This window comes from Rattus norvegicus, chromosome 11 (genome assembly GCF_036323735.1).
Source record: "Rattus norvegicus strain BN/NHsdMcwi chromosome 11, GRCr8, whole genome shotgun sequence".
Classification (NCBI taxonomy): Eukaryota; Metazoa; Chordata; class Mammalia; order Rodentia; family Muridae; genus Rattus; species Rattus norvegicus.
Window position 1 is genome coordinate 40,968,672 of NC_086029.1, and position 20,658 is coordinate 40,989,329.

The following is a 20,658-nucleotide window of genomic DNA, read 5'->3' on the forward strand; positions in this document are numbered from 1 at the left end:
GGGGCGCTTCTGCCCTTGGGGGCTGGAGTTTAACTTTATGAAGTGGGAGTCCCAGCCTTTCTGCCAATTCCCCTGCAATGCGTGCCATGAATCATTCTTCCAATATACGGGGTGCTTTTCCGGCGTGCAGTGTAATCTGTCACGAGACAGATCAGACTTTTAATTCTGTGACTGCTTATTCCAGCTAGCAGAGTTCAGTCAGGCATGTTGACTTCAGAGTCGCTTTGCAGCAAGAACACCTAACACGCTAGGCTGCTGGGAGACTTAAACCAGAGAATACTTACCACACAGTCTTAGTACTCACTAGGGCTCACGGAGGTTTGTCAATAAGTTGCAACCATTATTAACTACGTGTGACTAGTCATTCATAGAGGAAAGAGTGGGGCACACATCAATTATTAAAAAAAATAAGAGAACTCATAAGATGCCTCATGGAGTCAGTGCCGAGGGTAAAGAGTAAGAAATCAAGACTGCTAACATTCCTGTAGACCAGGATGTCAACAGAGCAATGCATCTGAATGAGATGCTTTGGCATCTACAAGATCCCACAGGGACTCTGAAGAAAAGAAGAGGCTGTTTAAGTCCTTTGACAGCAGGAAATGTTCCAGCTGCAGCTCTAGAGCCTTGGGCACGGTTACAGGCGGCTTCTGTCACTACCAGCAACCCAGGAAGCAACAGCGCGCAGTTAGAGCTCTCTTGCTGATACTTGGCCCCAGGCTGAGGAAAGCGGAACTAACACCCACCTGCAGGAAACGAGGGAGATGGAGATTCGCCTCAGAGGGCACACATCTCCTCTACCAGCTCTGCTCTCATCTTCGATCTGTGAGGCCTTCCTTCACCTGAGCTCTGCTCCAAAGCGACTCAAACCATTAAGAGGCAAGTTAGATACACAAATGGGCTAAAGGTGTTTTTTAGGATTCTAGGAGGGTGGGTACATGTATGGCTTTGGAATGTTAGTATACTAACATTATGACAAATTCTCTCATAATTTGATCACTCCCATGCAAAATTTGTAGTTGAGATATTAGTGCTATTCCACAGGAAAGGTAATTAATGCACCCCTTACATATTTATACATTATAGAATCAAGATAAGAGTGTCCCAAAGAAATGTATGCCTGCTATTGTCCAATATGGTAGCTAGTAGCAACATGTAGCTCTTGAGCATGTACAAGCCCAGTTAGAATCTAGACTGAGTTTTTAGAAGTAGAGGAGATATATTTTGGACGTTTAACACATATACGAGAACCTATTAAAACTTGACATTATCGCACGTTGTAAACACTAACAGTTTTTAGAAATGTAATTTAAAAATGTAATACTTCTTATTGCTTTTCTTATTCCTACAAGGTGAAGAGGAGAAAATTTTAAATCGCATGAGCTGATCGCTTTCCTGGCATAGTTCTTGGGATTCTGTGCCTAGATCCTTGTATCATCAGGCAGAAGTGGTTCTATTTTCCACCTTTCTGAGCCTGGTATCGTCCGTTTATTTTGTTTCAGTATTATATATTCGTGATTTGTCATTGCGTAAAGATTTTCCTACCACTTGTGGAGCAGCCACGATGCCAGAGAACATCTTTTTCTTGCTTTCAAATTTAAGGAAAAAGCCTTAAGATTTCCATGATTCAGTAAAGATGACAGCTATGCATTGTCCATGTTTCTTTCCATCAGATTAAGATAATTAAAGACCCAGCTATACCACTCCTGGGCATAGTACAAAAGATGCTTCAACATATAACAAGGACACATGCTCTACCATGTTCATAGCAGCCTTATTTATAATAGCCAGAAGCTGGAAGCAACCCAGTTATCCCTCAACAGAAGAATTCATACAGAAAATGTGATACAGACTATTCAGCTATCAAAAACAATGACTTCATGAAATTCGAAGGCAAATGGATGGAACTAGAAAATATCATTTTGAGTGAGGTAACGCAGTTGCAAAAGAACACACATAGTATATACTCACTGATAAGTGGATATTATCCCTAAAGCTCAGAATACCCATGATACAACCCACAAACCATAAGGAGCTTAAGAAGAAGGAAGGCCAAAGTGTAGCTGCTTCAACCCTACATAGAATGGGAAAGAAAACATCACAGGAAGTAGAGGGAGAGATGGACTTGAGAGGGAGAAAGGAGGGGGGAAGAAAAAAGGGGAAGCAGGATCAGGTATGGGAAGGGACAGAGAGAAGTACAGCCTGTCAGGAAATTGAATAGAAACATGTAGCAGTGGGGGATGCGGAACTAGGGACAGCCACTAGAGAGTCCCATATTCCAGGGAAGCAAGAGGCTCCCAGTACCCAATGGTGGTTGATGACTTTAATCAAAACACCCAATGAAAGGGAGATATAACCTGTAGAGACCATATCCAGTAGATAGGCATGGTCCCCAGTTGAGGGGAAAATAAAAAAATAAAAAAATATTCATATTTTCCTGGTTTGGTTATAAATGAAGCCTATATTTTGTGAAATGTTTTCTCTGCTTCATCTTGATTGTGCATTCACAGAATTTTCCACAGGTGGTATGTTTATACTAATTTCCCCAGATACTGAACTCATATTGTGTTATTTAGAATAAATCATACCTACTACTGTTGCATAATTATTGAATTCAATTTCTGAACAGTATGTGGAGATTCTATTTTAAAACAACAACCAAAAGAAAAAAGAAAAAAAGAAAAAAAAAGAAATGCCAGGATACACACTTTTCTTTGGTATGTAAAATTTATATTGTCTGTGTCTGATTTAGATACCCAATTAATATCAACCTCAACATTTTATTTTTATATGAATATATAACTTTGAGGTTTCCTTTACTCAACCTTTGTGTTAAACTATGTAATTATTTTTATGAAAATTTCATTTTAATATTAGATATTCTAGGGTGATTATATTATAAGATTACGGTAGTTGTTGGACATATTACTACAGTTATTTTCACCTTTGTACAGTGAAACCAAATTTATTAGCTCCCCTGACCTTACTAATTTGAAGGAGGAAAGGTAGGGCCACTTGCTTCCCCTTTCCTGAGATGTCAGTTTTTTAACACTGGGAGGATGACATGATTGGCCTTCCCCACAACTCCTCACTGACTACGACATCAGCTACACATTGAAGCACCTGTTCTGTATAAGGGCAGCTTATAGTCTTCCTTTTAATGTAAGAAAAACCAACTGAACAAACAGAAAAGCACTGCAGGCCAGAAGGCAAAAGCAGCCTCTCCCAGGCATATCCTCCTAACGAGCCCTTGTCATGTGAAGGAGGGTCAGTCAAATGCCCTCTAGGTAAAGTGTCCATACTTGTGATGCAACTACCCAGGCTTGCCGATAGAATACTGATGCACTGCTCCAAACCCTGCACAACATTAAGAGCTCGCCGTGTGCGGGGTTTTAAGACAACATATGCCTTAACATTTGGCCTGCTGGCAGTGTTCCAAAGATGATGGACAACTATATAAGGATCTGTAAAATTCCGCCTTTCTTGAGTTGAATGCCTTCACTATTGACAGTGGATATATATTTATGCATATGTGGGTATGTGTAGATAAGAAAGCATGCAATAATAATCATACTCTGAGTACCGAACCATAAAATTGTTTGAATATTGTTTTAAATACATATAATTTTCAGAGACTTCATTACATGTGCATAGAATAAGTCCTGTATGTAACTTTGATAGGTTCCAGAATTAGGAAGCTTTTATATAAATGCTTGGGTATGATCTCTCAGAATTCTGATTGACTGAAAGGTCATATCATGCCCAAATGTGGTGATGCATTTGAGATACTATGGCAGAAATGTTACTGTTCGTTCAGGACCAGCCTAGGCTATGCAGTAAATTTGGGCTACATTGTGAGACCGTCTCTAAAAGAAAAAAAGCATGGATCTGAATATGCCACACAGTCTATTCTACATGTTGCCTAATGGGCAAGATGTCTTCCTCTGGGTGATACCCTCAGCCTAACATCGTATGTGCCAGTGATGTTTTTGTTGTTGTTGTTTGTTTATTTTTTGTTTTTGAATTGTCTTCATTTCAATTTGATAATTAGAATTAATAGAAATTAAGTCTGCCAATGTCACTTTACATTAACAATTTAAGACTAGGATTCCGAGATCAGTGGCCTGGCTGATACCAACCCAAACTTTGCAGCCTTCCTGCTTCCCAGGAGATCCTCAGTAACCAAGGAAACAGGTGAGAATTCTGCCCAAATAGCCACAGCAGCTGGAACATCCATACAGCCCAGCAGACAAGGAACATACCCCCTGCCTCACCGCCCTGAGCTCTATCTCCCTCTGGCCTACTTCGTCACCCAGACCAGACAAGTGCCCAGATACCCACCCAAACTCTACAGTCTGTGGGTCTCCCAGGAGGTCCACAGTAATCAGGAGCACAGGAGGTACACAGTAACCAGAAACAACACTGACTGACTCCAAGGAGACCAGCTCTAACTCAGGTCACAGAGCTCTATCTGTCTGCAAGGAAACAGATTCCACTCAGAAACACCAGGGCAGTTAACACCAGAGAGAAGCAGATGGCTAGATGCAAGTGCAAGATTATAAGCGACAGAATCCAATGCAATTTGGCACCATCAGAACCCAGTTCTCTCACCACAGAAGACCAGAATACCCTAACATGCATGAAAACCAAGATACTGACCAAAAATCCCATCTCATGAAGATGACAGAGATCTTTAAGGAGGATATAAAGAACTCCCTTAGAGAAATACAGGAAAATACAATCAAGCAAATGAGGAAATTGAACAAAAAGGCCCAAAAACTGAAAATAGAAATAGAAACAATAAAGAAAACACAAAGGGAGATAAACAACTTAGTAAAGAGACCAGGAGCTACAGATGCAAGCGTCACCAACAGAATACAAGAGATAGAAGAGAGAATCTCAGGCATCGAAGATACCATAGAAAATATTGACACATTGGTCAAAGAAAAAAAGCTCCTAATCCCAAATTTCCAGAAAATTCAGGGCACAGTGAAAACATCAAACCTAAGAATAATAGGAATAGATGATGGTGAAGAATCCCAGTTCAAAGGGTCAGAAAACATCTTCAACAAGATCATAGAAGAAAACTTCCCTGACCTAAATAAAAAGATGGCCATAGATGTGTAAGAAGCCCGCAGAACAACAAATAGATTAGACCAGAAAAGAAAATCCTCTCATCACATTATAATAAAAATGTTAAATGCACAGAACAAAGGAAGAATATTAAAAGCTGTAAGGGAAAAAGGCCAAGTATCACATAATAGGCAGACCTAACAGAATTATAACAGACTTCTCAACAGAGACTCTAAAAGCCAGAAAATCCTGGACGGATGTCACCCAGAAGACCCTAAGAGAACATAAATGCCAGCCCAGGATACTATACCCAGCAAAATTCTCAAGCATCATAGATGGAGAAACCAATATATCCATGGCAAAAACAAATTTAAACAATATCTTTCTACTAATCCAGCTGTACAGAGGATACTGGAATGAAATCTTCAACACAAGGAAGGTAACTATACTCATGAAAACACAAGAAGGAAAAAGGTCAACAACAAACCCAAAGGAAGAGAGTCACACACATACCACTTTCAGCAACAAAAATAATAGGAATTAACAATCATGTATTGTTAATATCTCTCAAGATCAATGGACTCAATCACTCAGTAAAAAACACAGACTAACAGACTGTAATTGTAAACAAGACACAGCATTTGCTGCATATAAGAAACACACTCCAATGACAAAGATAGACACTACTTCAGAGTAAAGGGCTGAAAAAATTTTCCAAGCAAATGGTCCCAAGAAACAAGCTGAAATAGCTATTCCAATGTCCAACAAAGTAGACTTTCAACCAAAAGTTATCAAAAAAGATGGGGAAGAACACTACATAAGATAGTATGGATAGTACACTGGATAAGCTCTCAATTCTGAACATTTATGCCCCAAATGCAAGGCCGCCCACATTTGTAAAAGAAACATTACTTAAGCTCAAAGCACACATTGTACCCTACACAATAGTAGTGGGAGACTTCAACACCCCACTCTCACCAATGGATAGATTATGGAAACAGAAACTAAACAGAGTAAAAGTGAAACTAACAGAAGTTATGAACCAAATGGATTTAACAGGTATCTACAGAACATTTCACCCCAAAACAAGAGAATATAATTTTTTTCTCAGAACCTCATAGAACCTTCTCCAAAATTGACCATATAATTGACATAAAACAAGCCTCAACAGATACAAATAGATTGGAATAATCCCATACATTCTATTAAATCACCGAGGACTAAGGCTAGATGTCAATAACAACAAAAACAATAGAAAGCACACATACTCCTAGAAACTGAGTAACACTTTGCTCATTGATAACTTGGTCAGGGAAGAAAAAAAGAAAGAAATTAAAGACAATAGAATTCAATGAAAATGAAGAGACAGCAGACCTAAACTTATGGGACACAATGAAATCAGCGTGAAGAGGAAAATTCATAGCTTAAGTGCCTTCATAAATCAATGGAAGAGATCCCGTACAAGCAACTTAACAACACACCTGAAAAGCTCTAAAACAAAAAGAAGCAAACACACCCAAGAGGATTCCATGGCAGAAAATAGTCAATCTCAGGGCTAAAATCAACCAGATAGAAATAAAGAGAACAATACAAAGAATGAACAAAACCAAGAGCTGGCTCTTGGAGAAAGTCAACAATACAGATAAACCTTTAGCCTCACTAACTTAAGGGTACAAAGACAGTATCCAAATTAACAAAATCAGAAATGAAAGGGAGGCATACAACAGAACTCATGGAAATTTTAAAAAATTATCAGAACCTACTACAAAAGTCTATACAAAACTGGAAAATCTAGATGAAACGGATGATTTTTCTAGACAGATGCCACATATCAAAGTTAAATCAAGATCAGGTAAGCTATCTCAACTGTCCCATAACCACTAAGCATATAGAAATAGGCATTTTAAACCTTTCAACTAAAACCCAAGGCCAGATAGTTTTTGTGCAGAATTCTGTCAGACCTCAAAGAAGAACTAATACCATTACTCCTCAAACTATTCCACAAAATAGAAGCAGAAGAAATACTACCTAATTCATTGTATGAAGCCAGAGTTACTCTGATATCTAAACCACACAAAGACTCAACAAGGACAGACAACTTTGGACTAATCTCACTAATGAATATAATGCAAAAATACTCAATAAAATTCTCCAAATGAAATCCAAGAACACATTAGAACCATTATTCACCATGATCAAGTAGGCTTCATCCCAGGGATGCAGGGATCATTCAATATACAAAAATCCATCAACGTAATACAATATAAAAACAAACTCAAGGAAAAAAAATGATCTTTTCATTAGTGCTGAAAAAGCCTTCAACAAAATACATTAGCCCTTCATATTAAAAACCGTGGAGAGATCAGGAATTCATGGCAACATACCTAAATGTAAAAAAAGCAATATATAGCAAATCAACAGCCAACATCAAATTAAATGGAGAGAAACTAGAAACAATCCCACTAAAATCAGGACAAAGTTGCCCACTCTCTCCAAATCTAGTCAAAATAGTACTTGAAGTTTTAGCTAGAGCAATTAGATAACAGAAGGAGATCAAGGGGATAAAAATTGGAAAGGAAGAAGTTGAAGTGTCACTATTTGCAGATAATAAGATACTATACATAAACAACCTCCAAAATTCCATCAGAGAAATACTACAGCTAATAAACAACTTCAGCAAAAGGGCAGGATATAAAACTCAAACAAGTCAGTAGCATTCATTTATATAAATGCTAAACAGCATGAGAAAGAAAGTAGGGGAAAGTACCCTTGACAATAGCCACAAATAATATCAAATACCTCGGTATAAGTCTTACCAAGCAAGTGAAAGATCTGTACGGCAAGGACTTCAAATCCCTGAGGAAAGAAATTGAAGAAGACCGGAGACGATGGAAACATCTCCCATGCTCATGGATTGACAGGATTATCATAGTGAAAAAACAATCTGCAGATTCAATGCAATCTTCATCAAAATTCCAACACAACCCTTCACAGACACGGAAAGAGCCATTCTCAATTTCATATGATAAAATAAACAAAACAGGAGAGGCCAAACAATTCTCAGCAATAAAAGAATGTATGAGGGAATCACAATCCTTGATCTCAAGTCTCAAGCTGTACTACGAAGCAATAGTGATAGAAAAACAAAACAAAACAAAACAAAACAAAACAAAACAAAACAAAACAAAAAGTCCTGCCTGGTATTGGTACAGAGACAGACAGGTTTTTCAATGGAATAGAATTGAAGACCCAGGGCTGGAGAGATGGCTCAGCGGTTAAGAGCACTGACTGCTCTTCCAGAGGTCCTGAGTTCAATTCCCAACAACCACATGGTGGTTCACAACCATCTGTGATGGGATCTGATGGCTAATTCTGGTGTGTCTGAAGACAGTTACCGTATGTGCATATACATAAAATAAATAAATCTTAAAAAAAAAAGAATTGAAGACCCAGAAGTAAACCCATACACTTATGAACACTTGAACTTTGACACAAATGCTAAAATCATGTCTGACTGGTTTGACCTCAGTGGGAAAAGATAAGGCTTATCCTTAAGAGACTTGAGGAACCAGGGAATGGGGAGGTCTGGAGTCGGGAGTCCCTTCTTGGAGGCAAAGGGGAGGCAGAAAGGAGTAAGGAACTGTGTGAGGGGGACTGAGGGGGACAATGTAGATAATAATGTAATGTAATAATGTAATGTAAATAAATCAAATAATTTAAATTTAAAGAGACTAAGATTCCACTATTTTTTAATATTTTTGCTTAAAAATCAGATTTATTTTTGTGTCTGGAAAAATTACATGTAAGACATTTCTTATGTATTATTATTTTCACAATTTTATCAAGTTTATCATCTGTGAACTTTGGCCTCTTAAATCAAACCCACAAATTTACCTATTTTTACTCATTTTCCATCATTTACCTTTCGTCTGACTTTCTGAGAAATTTTTGCCAGTTTTGCCTTTTTAGCCTCTCTATTAAGTTTTATTTCAAGCACTATAATTTAATAACCAAGAGGCTTATCATATTCTCTTACTTTTTAATAAAAGCCTGTTGTTAGCTCATGGATACTTTATCTAATCTTGTCTCTCTGGAGGCATTAGCTTTTACCTGTTTTGTCCGTTGTTTTTGTATTATGCTCTTCTTTCTTGTTTGTTTCTTCTCGTTGTCTTTGGTGTAGAATTTCCATAGCATCTGTTGATCAGTGCTGGCTGTAATTTCTGAGCAGATGGAGCCATGGAACTGTCTATGGCTTTGTGAACCTAGTTGGGGCTAGAACTCTTTGGAGATTTTTTTTCTCACACAGAACACCTTACAGCATCTGCAGATTGTTAACAATAATATTGCTCTGTTACATTGAGGATGCTACTGGAATCTGTTAGGCAAAGGCCAGGGATTCAATTTCCTATGATATAAATGATGCTCCCCACAACAAGGAATTGTATGGAGTTCAACGTCTCTGGTGCCACTTTGCTCATTCCTTATGTACAGTAGACAGAAAGCAAAGTCTATCTTTAGTTATCTTCCAAATTCATGTCTGTGGAATTTTCCTTTTATGCCGATGACTTTCGCAAAGGATAATTCCCAGCTCCCCATGTGCTTTAGATGAGCAAAATGATGCTTTAAACATTTATGCTTTAAAACAACACTCAAAAAGCATATTCATTTTCAGACTGAAAACACATAAACTGTAATCAATTATAGATATTACTCAGTATTCACTATATATTTTGGATCCTCGTCTCCCAAATAAAAACAAATTTTATGAATCTGTACGCATTTGGTATCCCAGATTTCCTAAAAGTAGTCAAAACCTTATTTAATCAGATTTGTATTGAAAAGAAAATGTGAGTACTTTTCAGCTAGATTCTGATAGGAATGCCTAATCTCAATGTCAGTCTAGGATGATAAATCAAGCAACAGGTGGCTGCAAGGATGAGAAGATGTTGGCAATGGCCAACTTGAGACATATAAGTGAGAAATCACTGCATAAATAATTGGGTATGTGTGACAAAGTGTTATTCAGTTATTAATAGTGGTGCATCTGTGGTACTTTGCATAACAATGGTTCTCATAAACTCACATGTTTCAGTACTGGTTGGTTTGGGAAGGACCAAGGAGATGTGGCCTTATTGGTGTGTTATAGGGAGCATCTTCGAGGTTCCAGAAGACTGACGCTGTTCTCAGTGTGCTCTCTGTCTCCTGTTGTGGATCAAGATGTGAGCTCTTAGCTGCTGCTCCAGCCTCCTGTTGCCCTGCTTTTGCTTTGCCACCATGGATTCTAATTCTCTGGCACTGTAAGCCCAACCAAACTCTTTCTTTCTTGATTTGCCTTTTTCATAGTGCCTTATCACAGCGATATGAAAATAACTAGTATAGTATCCATGACTGGAGAAGAAATATATGACTTGATACTGAAGGATACAAATGTAGCTTTAAAACAAATTGTGCCGGTAATTATCAAAATCAAATGTACACATACCTACCACCTAGTGAGCTCACTGTGTAGCTATTTGTAATGTGAGAACCTTCCTATTTTTAATACACAAATCTGTTTAAGTTTCCTCATTGTCTGTGACACAAGAAATAGCTGTAGTGTGTGACGATGAACACTTGTCTAGATAAAGCCTAAGAATCATGGTATTGGCACGCAGTGGTACATACACAGTGTGTCACTTAGAATCAGGAGGTAGATTGCTAGGCACTGAGAAGGTTGCTTGCATTATGTTTAGCATAAGTTCTAGGACAGCATTATTTTTTCATTTTAGTTGATTTTAGTTGAATGGGCATACAGGGACCAATTTCCTGCTAGTACCTCTGAAAATTAAAAATAAAAATAAGAAGAAGATAAATGTTCTATCTTCCAGTTTCACCTGTTAGGCCCTGTTTTTCATGTTCACAGTAAAGATTAAATTTTATAGTTAACAACAGAGGTCATATTTTTAGAAAGTGCCATTTTAGAGGTGGTGTGCCTTTCTGGCAGTGGAAGTAAAATATTGAGGAAGGCACTTCCGGTGCGCAGAACACACAGAAAGGGGTGAAGGCATCAGAGATGGTGGTGTGTCATTAAAAGCAACAACTATAAGCTCTCTGGCATTTTGAAAATAACGTAAGCTCAGTACTCAAAATCAGTTCTGACATTTCTTATCACAGACGTCAAGGCATGTATAAAGTAGAGGGAAAAGCATTTGTATATCTCCATGTCCTTTCAAGTCCTGAATCAGTCTGGCTTTCCGGATGTCTCATTCTTTCCAATCATGAGCCTCATGCAGTAGCCGGGGCTCAGTGGACAGTCACTACATTTGCATTTATTATTCTATGACATCATCAGTGACAGACAAGGAATCTGAGGGTAAAAAGTGTAACTTTAGCTGTTACTTTTAATGAATTAGTCCCAGTGTCTTGTCTCTGCACCTGAGATGACTTTTCAACCTCTTGGATCTTTTGATGTGTTCCTAAAGTACTTGAAAGTGACCAAAAGCTTCACTAGTCAATCACGAGGATGTCAATAAATCTGGAGTCAGTGATGGGAGAGAAATAATTCTGCTTCTAAAGAAGGGAGCGTGGTGTGTATAAACCCATCGGAGACCCATCCGGGTAACACTGTCTTAAGCTTTTGACAAATTTCTACTCAGTGAGAAGTTAAAAGGACCAGTGTTTGTGTTGCTTGCTTATTTGCCTTCTAATAAAAAAATTAAGTTGAAAATCCCGTAGGCTAAGCAATACATTTTATGAAATGTCACCAGGTTTATATTAGTCATCGCGGATGTAGTCAGAGATATCACACAGAAACCATCTTGAAAGAAAAAAAAAAGATGAGGTGTACTTGGTGGCAAAGTCTGGAATCTCTAAGCAGCGTTGGAATATTTTATCCCAATTTTCTTGTTTCCCGAGGTATTTTCTGTCTGCCAAGCCCTCTGAAGTTTCCACACTTTATATTTACTTAATATTTGTTTTTATGGTACATATGTTTCTACTCTGGTATTTGCAGAGGTATTCCTGAGAAACCACTAAGCTTTACAACTGGGATGTAAATGTGCACCAGGCTTAGCCTAATGAGGAATTCCACCTGATATTCCTGATCCCGTCTCCCTCATGTATTCATTGATCTTCTGAGATGTGTGGACTTAGCACTGACAGTCGGTGTGGAGGAGTTGGGGTGCTCTGTAATGATACAGTGGGAGGTCATGACTAGTGATGGTGATGGTGGGGAGAACTGAGAGTCGATGGGCACATCCTTAGCGATGGGTATTTTTATTCCACAAAAAGAGACTCTCTGAGAAGAATGTGTCTGACAATGACTTGGAAAGCCATACACATCTCCTCACATGTACCCAGGATGATAAGCTGCTGTCCATGTTATACGTCAAATGGAATTACACAAGGCCACATGAATACACAGACACCTGGTTTTATTTATTTTTTTTAACATCGAATGAGCCATGCTTATCAGAGAAAAATGCAGTGAGATCTTTAATAATTAGGAATAAAACTGCTTCACAAGTAGTAAAGCACTCGTTTGTTTTAAGCTTCCTTACGGTGTCCTTTCCACACAGGCAGTTGCCACATGCTTGTAGTACCTGCAGTGGCCAGCAGAGTGAGTAAGAGCTGACCTCCTGGAGTTATGTAGCTTGAGGGCCATCACATGGGTGCTGGGAACTGAACTCGGGTCCTCTGGAGGAGCAGTAAGTATTCTTAACCACTGACTCATCTCTCCAGCCACTGCCTCCCAAATCAGTATTTTTCTCATGTTACTTTTGTGTTCTTAGTGAATTTTATGCTACAGTTCTAAATGGTATGAACTTTTGAGAATTCTATAAAATTTAAGTTGCCATATTTTGCAATTTATTTTTGTAATATAGAACACCAAAATCCATATGAATTTTCATCAGCCTGTACATATCTAAAAGTTATTCATTGTTTATATGAAACCCAAATGTTTCTGAGCACCCTGTGTCTTACCTTATGATTCTATACAAAGTAGCAATCAGGGGCTACTAAATGTGTACTCAATATCTTCATAATCTTAGGACTCATTAAGGTAATGTTTGATATGTATGCATTCTTTCTTTGCTAGAAATGCATATTATAATTTTTCTCCTGGTAAGTATTATCATATTTTATACAAAATTTCCAAAAGAAATACGAAGAAATTTAATTAGACTCAAGGGCATGAAAAAGGTTTTCAATCTGTGATATTAATTGTAAAATTATACTACCATCATCTGTTTCTTTCCAGAACTATAATTACTTTTAAAATCATAGCCAACTTAGGTAAGTGCTAGCACACTTCTTTTAAGCTAAATAGAATGTATCTTAATGTAACAATTTTATGCTAAAATACAATTTCATTATTTACCTTTTTAAAACAGTAAATTGCCATGCAATCAACCAGACCTGCTGCCTCTTCTTAGAATTTTTCTATTGTTTGACCCTTTCATATATGTATATGATGAATTTAAGTCATTTTCATGCCCCACTCACCTCTCTCACTACTCCTCCTCCCTCTGCAATGCTTCTTTTCAACAGGCCCCTCTCCTATTTCTATGCCTTCAATTAGTGTGTGACCTACTGAATTTAATTAAAATGCTTGCATTAGCGTGGGTGGGAGGTTATTGGCTGGAGCAGGGGCAACTTATGAGCAGCTTCATTCCTTAATAAGAAAGAAAGTAAGAAAGGAAGGAAAGAAGGAAGGAAGGAAGGAAGGAAGAGAAAAGAAAACAAAAGAAAAAAGAAAAGAAAGATAGCTCCTCTCCCAACACTGCCTAACTACTCAGTGTCCCTCACAGACAGGCCCTAATGAGTTACTTCTTCATCTATGATGAATCGTTGGCTTGCACAGTGGTACAGGTAGTGTGCATATAATCATAGCAGCAAGGAGGTCCTGAGTGCAACATCCCTGCCATGTTCTTATAGCATCTTTCTGCTGGGTATCTCCCCATCCTCTGACTCTTACAGTCTTGCTCCCTCTTCCTGTGTGGTATTTCCTGAGCCCTTTAGAGGGCGATACAGATGCCCCATTTAGGGTCAAACACTCTAGCATCACGAGTTCTCAGCACTTTTGGCAGTTACAGGTTTGTGTTTGCTGCAGGAAGACGTTCTTCTGATGATAGGTGGACCTTGTACTAACCTCCAGCGGCAAACTAGAACTGTGTGCACAACCTTTCTTAACACTCTCTGCATCGCTCTACTCAGCAGTCTTTTGCCAGTGCAGAATCTCGTAATAATTCACTTGACCTTTCCCTCAGCCCAGTCTTGTTTTCTCTCAATCTCTCCAACGGGGCCATACTTATACTTGTATATAAATCAGTTTATCTACTCTCTAAACTATGCATCAGCCTAACTTTCAATGACATCACCTTTAAATGCCTGTGAGGCATGCAATGTTTTTTGGTATCTGGGCCATCTGGTATCCTAGCACACCTCCTACTCCTCACTGGACAGGTTTCTGTCTTCAGAACTAGCACATAGCTTTAAGTATACTTTGTTATGTCACAGATGCAGGTACTTGGCAATTTCTCTTTCCTGTGCCCACAGAGTTCTGCCCTGCATCCCTGGTAAAGGCTCAGCAGTGTGGCTAACATCCTATGATCTCTCATTTGTTCTCCCTGGGTGGAAATGACCACGTTGTGCACCTGACTTATACAGAATCTTCTGTAACCATGGATCCCCAGAGACGAGCTCCCCGAGGGCAGAAAATGAGTTCTAATTACTTAGTTTCACTAGTTCATAAGATCCTAGTTGCAGTGGGTGAACAACTTGCGGCACCAGCATCAGAGACAACAATTTATAGAGCATGCAAAATAGCGAGACACCCTGCTGAGTTCCTTTTATCTGTTGTGGTGGTTTGAATGTGCTGTTTTGAAATGCCCCCCATAGTTATGAGCAGTCGAACACTTGGCTCCCACTTGGTGGTGCTGTATGGGGTGTTTAGGATGTATATAATCTTATAGCAAGGTGTATGTCACTGGGGGTAGACTTTGAATGTTTAAATACTCAAGCCACTGCCAGATTACTCTCTCTGCTTTGTGCTTGCAGTTCAAGATAGTAGCCTCCAGCTTTCTTCTCCTGCCACCGGGCTTTTGCTTAACCATCATGGACCCTCATTCTCTAGAACTAGAAGCCCTATTAAATTCCCTCTTCTATAAGTTGATGTGGTCATGGTATTCAATCACAGCAACTGGAAACGTCTTTATTAACCCCTGACATCTTTATACAAACCCAGCGAGCTAGGTTACATCTTCACTCAAGTTTCCGACAAGGGAACTAAACTCCATTTGCATTGTGTGAAGGGATCATGGACAGAAAGGATTCTGGCCTCTGTTCTGAAGAGGTTTTGAGGGAAGCTTAGAAATAGAGGTACAGGTGCCAATGTAGAGTGGTAGCATGAGGAAGAAGACTATGCACTGCTGGGAAGCATAAAAACCCTGACCTAAAGGCTTGAATTATAAAGCTCTTGGCGTATACACAGATCTGCATGTAGGGACAAATGAGAACAAGCAGCCATGATCAGAAGCCAGTTTTCTAAGGCAAATGTAAATGATATAGACTTGTCTTTTATGAAGTAGGAAGTTTTGACACATGGCCTATATTATATGGCTATACTGTGTGAATTAGCATATTCGTAACTCCGTTTATTAGCATTTGACATTGCTTTGGCTATGGGTCCTACTCACAATCCCTTCAGAATAAACTGCTGAATTAACCATGTAGTGGGCTGGCCTGGTACTGCTTGTGAGCATTTTAATGCTCAGATTAAACTGGTGCCCAAGAGACCAGAGAGTCTGCAGGCAGACGCTAGCTACGTGACTCTCCTCCATCCCCGGTTATTTCTGATTTGTAAACAAAAGATGCCAACAGGCAATAGCTGGGCAGAAGAGATGTAGGTGGAGTTAAGTTCCCTGGGTTTAGGGGAGAGAGGAACCCTGAGGAGGAGAAGTAGACGGTGAAGAGGAGAAAGGAAAAGCCACTATACGTTAGGAGTAAAGAAAACATGGCCTTAAGGGTTGACCAGTTGGAGTTAAGAGCAACCCAGAAGAAACATAGTAAGTCATAACTGAAGTATCTGCTCAGCTCTTGTGCTGTTTAAGGCTTATTGTAAATGTAAAGGTTGTGTGTGATTTTTTTTAATCTGGGAACTAAATGATAAACTGCAGGATAGAACCCCCTGGGTCAGGGTTAAATAATTTCTACAAAAAACCTCCTATGTTTATAAGCAGTCACCAAAAGCCTTCAGAGAAGAGACAGATTTAAAAAATGTGAAGGACCTGGGCATGGTGGTATTCCTGATAGCTTAATACCCTAGCATTCAGGACACTGAGGCAGGAAGATCACAAGTTCAAGGTCACATAGCAAAATTCTGTCTCAAAGTAAAGTACACAGAAGTCAGCAACAAGATTAAAACAAAGGAGAAGTGCAGAATATTTCAAGGATATGCAATGACGTTTGAACAAAAGATATTTAAGAAAATTTAACAACTTTTGAATGATGCAAAGTCATTAAGGAGAGAATTAAAATGTTAAATCCTTATCAAAAGGAATTATAAGATGTTGGAGCTATAAACATGGCCTTCAGGGTCACACGGGTGATGTTTACTTAAAAGAACTACTTAGAGATGCAGTTTAGAGGTGATGTTAAAGGTATTTTGTTTGTATGGTGAGGTAAATTGAGCAACAGAGAGTCTTGCCTATTATTTAAGTGATTTTGACACGCCAAATTTTCCTGTGATTGTGTAAGAAAGGAATAAAATGACTCCAGGTTTTAGATTCCAAGGTACAAAGTTCTAAACCTCACAGATTCCAAGTGCTCGCGCTGACACTTAGCAGACATGCCATGGTGCACACGTACCACATCTTTTCAGAGCCTTGGCTGCTTCCTTAGACCATAAAACAACCACGTAAAGTTGTATGGGTGAAGTCATATAGGGTGTATAGAGTGGCCTTGGTTTATGACATGGTGAGTATCCCCAACAAACGTTAGCAACATAGTATTCCTCATTGAATAAACATGATCACTGGTCAGTAGAGCGTCTAAGAATATGTGTCAGAAAACATTGATCTTATTAACTGCTGTCTGTGTGGAATCTGGGGTCCTATCTTGAAAAGCCTTCACTATTACGTCAGAGAGTTTGGACTCCATCTTAGACAAAAGCAGAGCTCCTGATTGATCATGGGGACCGTGGATGAAAACCTGTGTTTGAGGCAGCAGTGCCCAATGAGTAGGGAAGAGCAGAGGACAGATGGCAGGAGGCAAAGGGACTCAAAGTGAGGGCGGGAGAAAGACGTATGAGGCCGAACACGACAGATACACTAGAGTTGCCAAGAGCTGAATGTGCCAAAGGATCACCCATGGTTCATCTCACTTGCATGCATCATAAACCATAACAGATGCATTAATTCACAATTGACATTTAAAAAGACTGCCACATCAGCGTTTCAGATCGACTTTGCTGTTACTAAGAATAGATGCAATATTGATTTTGCCATTTTCCGGTCAGACTTCACATGTATCACAGTTCAGGTATTTAAGAAAAAAGTCTGTTTTAAGCACCCTTTATTTCACCAACACACTCTTCCCACTTTGGAAAGGAATTCACCTCCATGATTACATTTAGTTTTCCCTCGGCATCACTTTATCTGATCTCCTTTTGCAGCTGCCTGCCCTGGGCGGCTCAGGACCAGATTACATACAGGTCAGTGCTTTTGAAAGTGCCTCAAGGAAACTCTCCAATCTGCCATGCCATCATTTCCATCAGGTTTCCAAGGAGAAGCTACAATTCTCTTAAATCAATCAGCGATATGGTGGGATCAAAGGGGTTTGAATCCCATGACAAGATACTCAGCTTTACTGGAAAGTGGGCATGGTTTGAACGTCTCCTTCCAAGTGATTGTGCAACACTGTTGTATTAACACTCCCGGCAATAGGACTGGACCCGGATGCCTTTGTTTTTAGTACATCTTCTCAGACTGCAGCCAATGTTTTCCTTTAAATCCTCTATTGGAAATGAGTATTTCTTCAGCTTCTTCCCAAGTATCTACCTTACCTTCTCTCTTTTCGCCTACCCTTCCACTCTCCATTCTCCATTCTCCATTGTCTCTCTCCCTCTCCTTCTCCCTCTCCCCCTCTCCCCCTTTCCTCCACTCCCTCTCTTTGTTCCCCCTCCCCCTAAGTCTGGGCAATGCTCATGTTTCTTGATTTTGTTGTGAAAGTACTCTACCCCTGAGCTGCATCCCCAGACCAATTTTATTTTTATTTGGAAAAAGGGACCCAATGGATTGCCTAGGCTGGCACTGAAATTAAAATCCTCCCAACACGGGCTCCAGAGTAACTGGAATTGCATCTTCGTATGTTTTAAAAAAAGAAATCAATTATCTAAAGCACATCATAATTTAGATCCAATAATGAGTTCTTCACAGATTTAGGCTGTCTTCCGGGAAAGAAATTATCAGGTACATTGGGTAGAAATTGTAGAATATTCACCCTCTAGAGTGCATGGCTACTGGGATGTGTGGCTTGGCCAACTGCAAAAATTATAGTCTGGTTTCTGAATCAAGTTGTAGCCTGTTCAGTTAATCCAAGTAAAACTCTTAATACCAGTCCATCTTGGGAATAGTTTGCAGTTTCACTTGGAGAGGCTAGGACATCTGCCTGGTCTCTCACTCCCTTGGAGAATACAGGGCTATCCTGGCTGGATACTCTAATCTAAGCTGCCATGACTCTAAGAAATGGACAGAGATTTATCAGTGACAGGTAATTCTGAGGGTCTGTTTTCTTACTTCCTTTCTTCTTTCCTTCTTAAGTACAGTTGCAAAGGAACATATATGTCTTAGCTTCTGTTAACTACTAGATAGACTTTAGACAGACATTTGGGCTTAGTGTTTTAATCACAAACATTTCTTCAGTAATAACTACCTCACAGTCTGATTGTGTCTTTTTAAAACCTAGATTACTGAGAGTATTTTTACGAGTTTGTGTATGTGAAAGAGACCTAGCGTTCGCTGAGCAAATCAGCAAAAGGTAATAATCTCACTCTTCTTTCTTTTTGAATTCACAGAGAATATATTATTTTCCAAGAATTATAGCAATGCATTCATGTCTCATTGTCCCATATTCTGAAAGCAGCAATTATCTTGATTCTACAGATGCCTTGACTGTATTCAAATCTACCCCCTACCAGTGCCCAGTTTTCATCAATTTATTCTCCTTTTCCTTCTTTTTTAAAAATTAAATGCAGTGTGTTACATTTTTGCTGCCTTTTTTGAATTCTTTCCACATTTGTATTCATATCTTTCAGTTTCCCCAGAAGTGTGATCTTTTGGGATTGCACTAACACCACCCAGGGCTATTGGACCATGCTGCAGTTTCTTCCAGCAGCTTCTCCAGAGTTCATTTGGAGTCAGTGTTAGGCACTCATGGAAGAATGTTTTACTTTTTATATGAATCTGGAGCATTCAGAAACATTCTTTCCTTTCACCACATGTATGAAACACAAAGCTAAATGTTGACTGTGTGTGGGTTCATCAACAGTGCTTCCTACAGCAATTCCTGAACCCAGAAGCCTCTCTCTCTGTTACACTATGGTCTACCCAACAGGCTGCAAATTATATTGTTAGAGCAGAGGAATATAAATCAAGCATGAAAAAAAGGGTGTTAACACAAAATGTGTGTTAAAGTGTGTATATGTAGAATCAAAATTTGCTAAATACTACAAAAGTTTATTTTAGAAATCTATCTCTTCATTTGTCTTGACAAAAATCAATATTTATTTATGCATTTGAAGTAAAAGCTATGTTCCCTCACTCCTCTGGACGCTGCAGTAGTAAAATGTTTTATATCTCCTTTATATTTTATAACTTTAGAATTTCATTGAAGGGACCTAAGGAATAGTGCAGAAATGGAGCTTTCTTTCTTTCTTTGTAAAGGGATTTTAATTCTTAAATAATCATTTCTACAAATCTATTGTAGAGGAGTTTTTGGAAGATTAATGAGAAAATGTTTCAAAGTGTTTTCTCACTAGTTCTCAAAATCTTTGAAAACAGGCATTAGGTAAAATGAGGATTATATTGCTATTGTTACAAGAAAGCTAGTACATCGAGTAAATCTTACCAAATTTTATCAGATAAGATATCAAAACCATAAGGAGTTCTGTTAAGATTCACTAGCCACTGCCCACCATTATGCTGTGGCAAAATGTTAGAATTCACACATTTAAATCTTAACTCATAAGGATGCTTCTAGCAAATGGTTTCTCTTGGAGGCATTGGGTCTTAAGAGCATAGTATTCATAGTCAAAGGAACCCAGAGAGGTCTCTTCTTTTCTACTATGTGAGGACAAAGAAAGAAATGGGTTCTGTAAACTAGGAAGGGCATTGAGCTTTGAGGGGGTGTCTTGGGTGTGTGTACTGCTTGGTCTCAAGTTTATGATCACAATGTATCAGCATCATGAATACTGGTATAGCAGGTATGTCCTACTCCAATTTGTTTGGATTTTACCTTAAAATTCACCTGAATGTCCTATGTAAAAATCTGGCCCTCAGGACTGGTACCAAAGACATATAGGGTTTGGAACCTCTGAGAGGTGTAGCCTAG

At 38.9% G+C, this 20,658-nt stretch overlaps 1 protein-coding gene and 1 long non-coding RNA gene across 13 annotated transcripts in view; one reads left to right on the forward strand and one right to left on the reverse strand.

Moving 5' to 3' along the window:
• The window catches only part of Grik1 (glutamate ionotropic receptor kainate type subunit 1), a 400,993-nt gene that overhangs the window by 312,698 nt on the left and 67,637 nt on the right, over nt 1-20,658 (reverse strand). The gene's annotated exons all lie outside the window — the stretch shown is intronic.
• LOC108352301 (uncharacterized) overlaps nt 1-20,658 on the forward strand; it is a 159,162-nt gene that overhangs the window by 34,987 nt on the left and 103,517 nt on the right. Inside the window, exon 3 of one of the 4 annotated variants that reach the window (XR_010056039.1) lies at nt 1,350-19,086. The exons of the other annotated variants lie outside the window; for them this stretch is intronic. This is a non-coding gene — a long non-coding RNA (uncharacterized LOC108352301). The remainder of the gene's footprint in view (nt 1-1,349; nt 19,087-20,658) is intronic. 4 annotated transcript variants of the gene reach the window in all.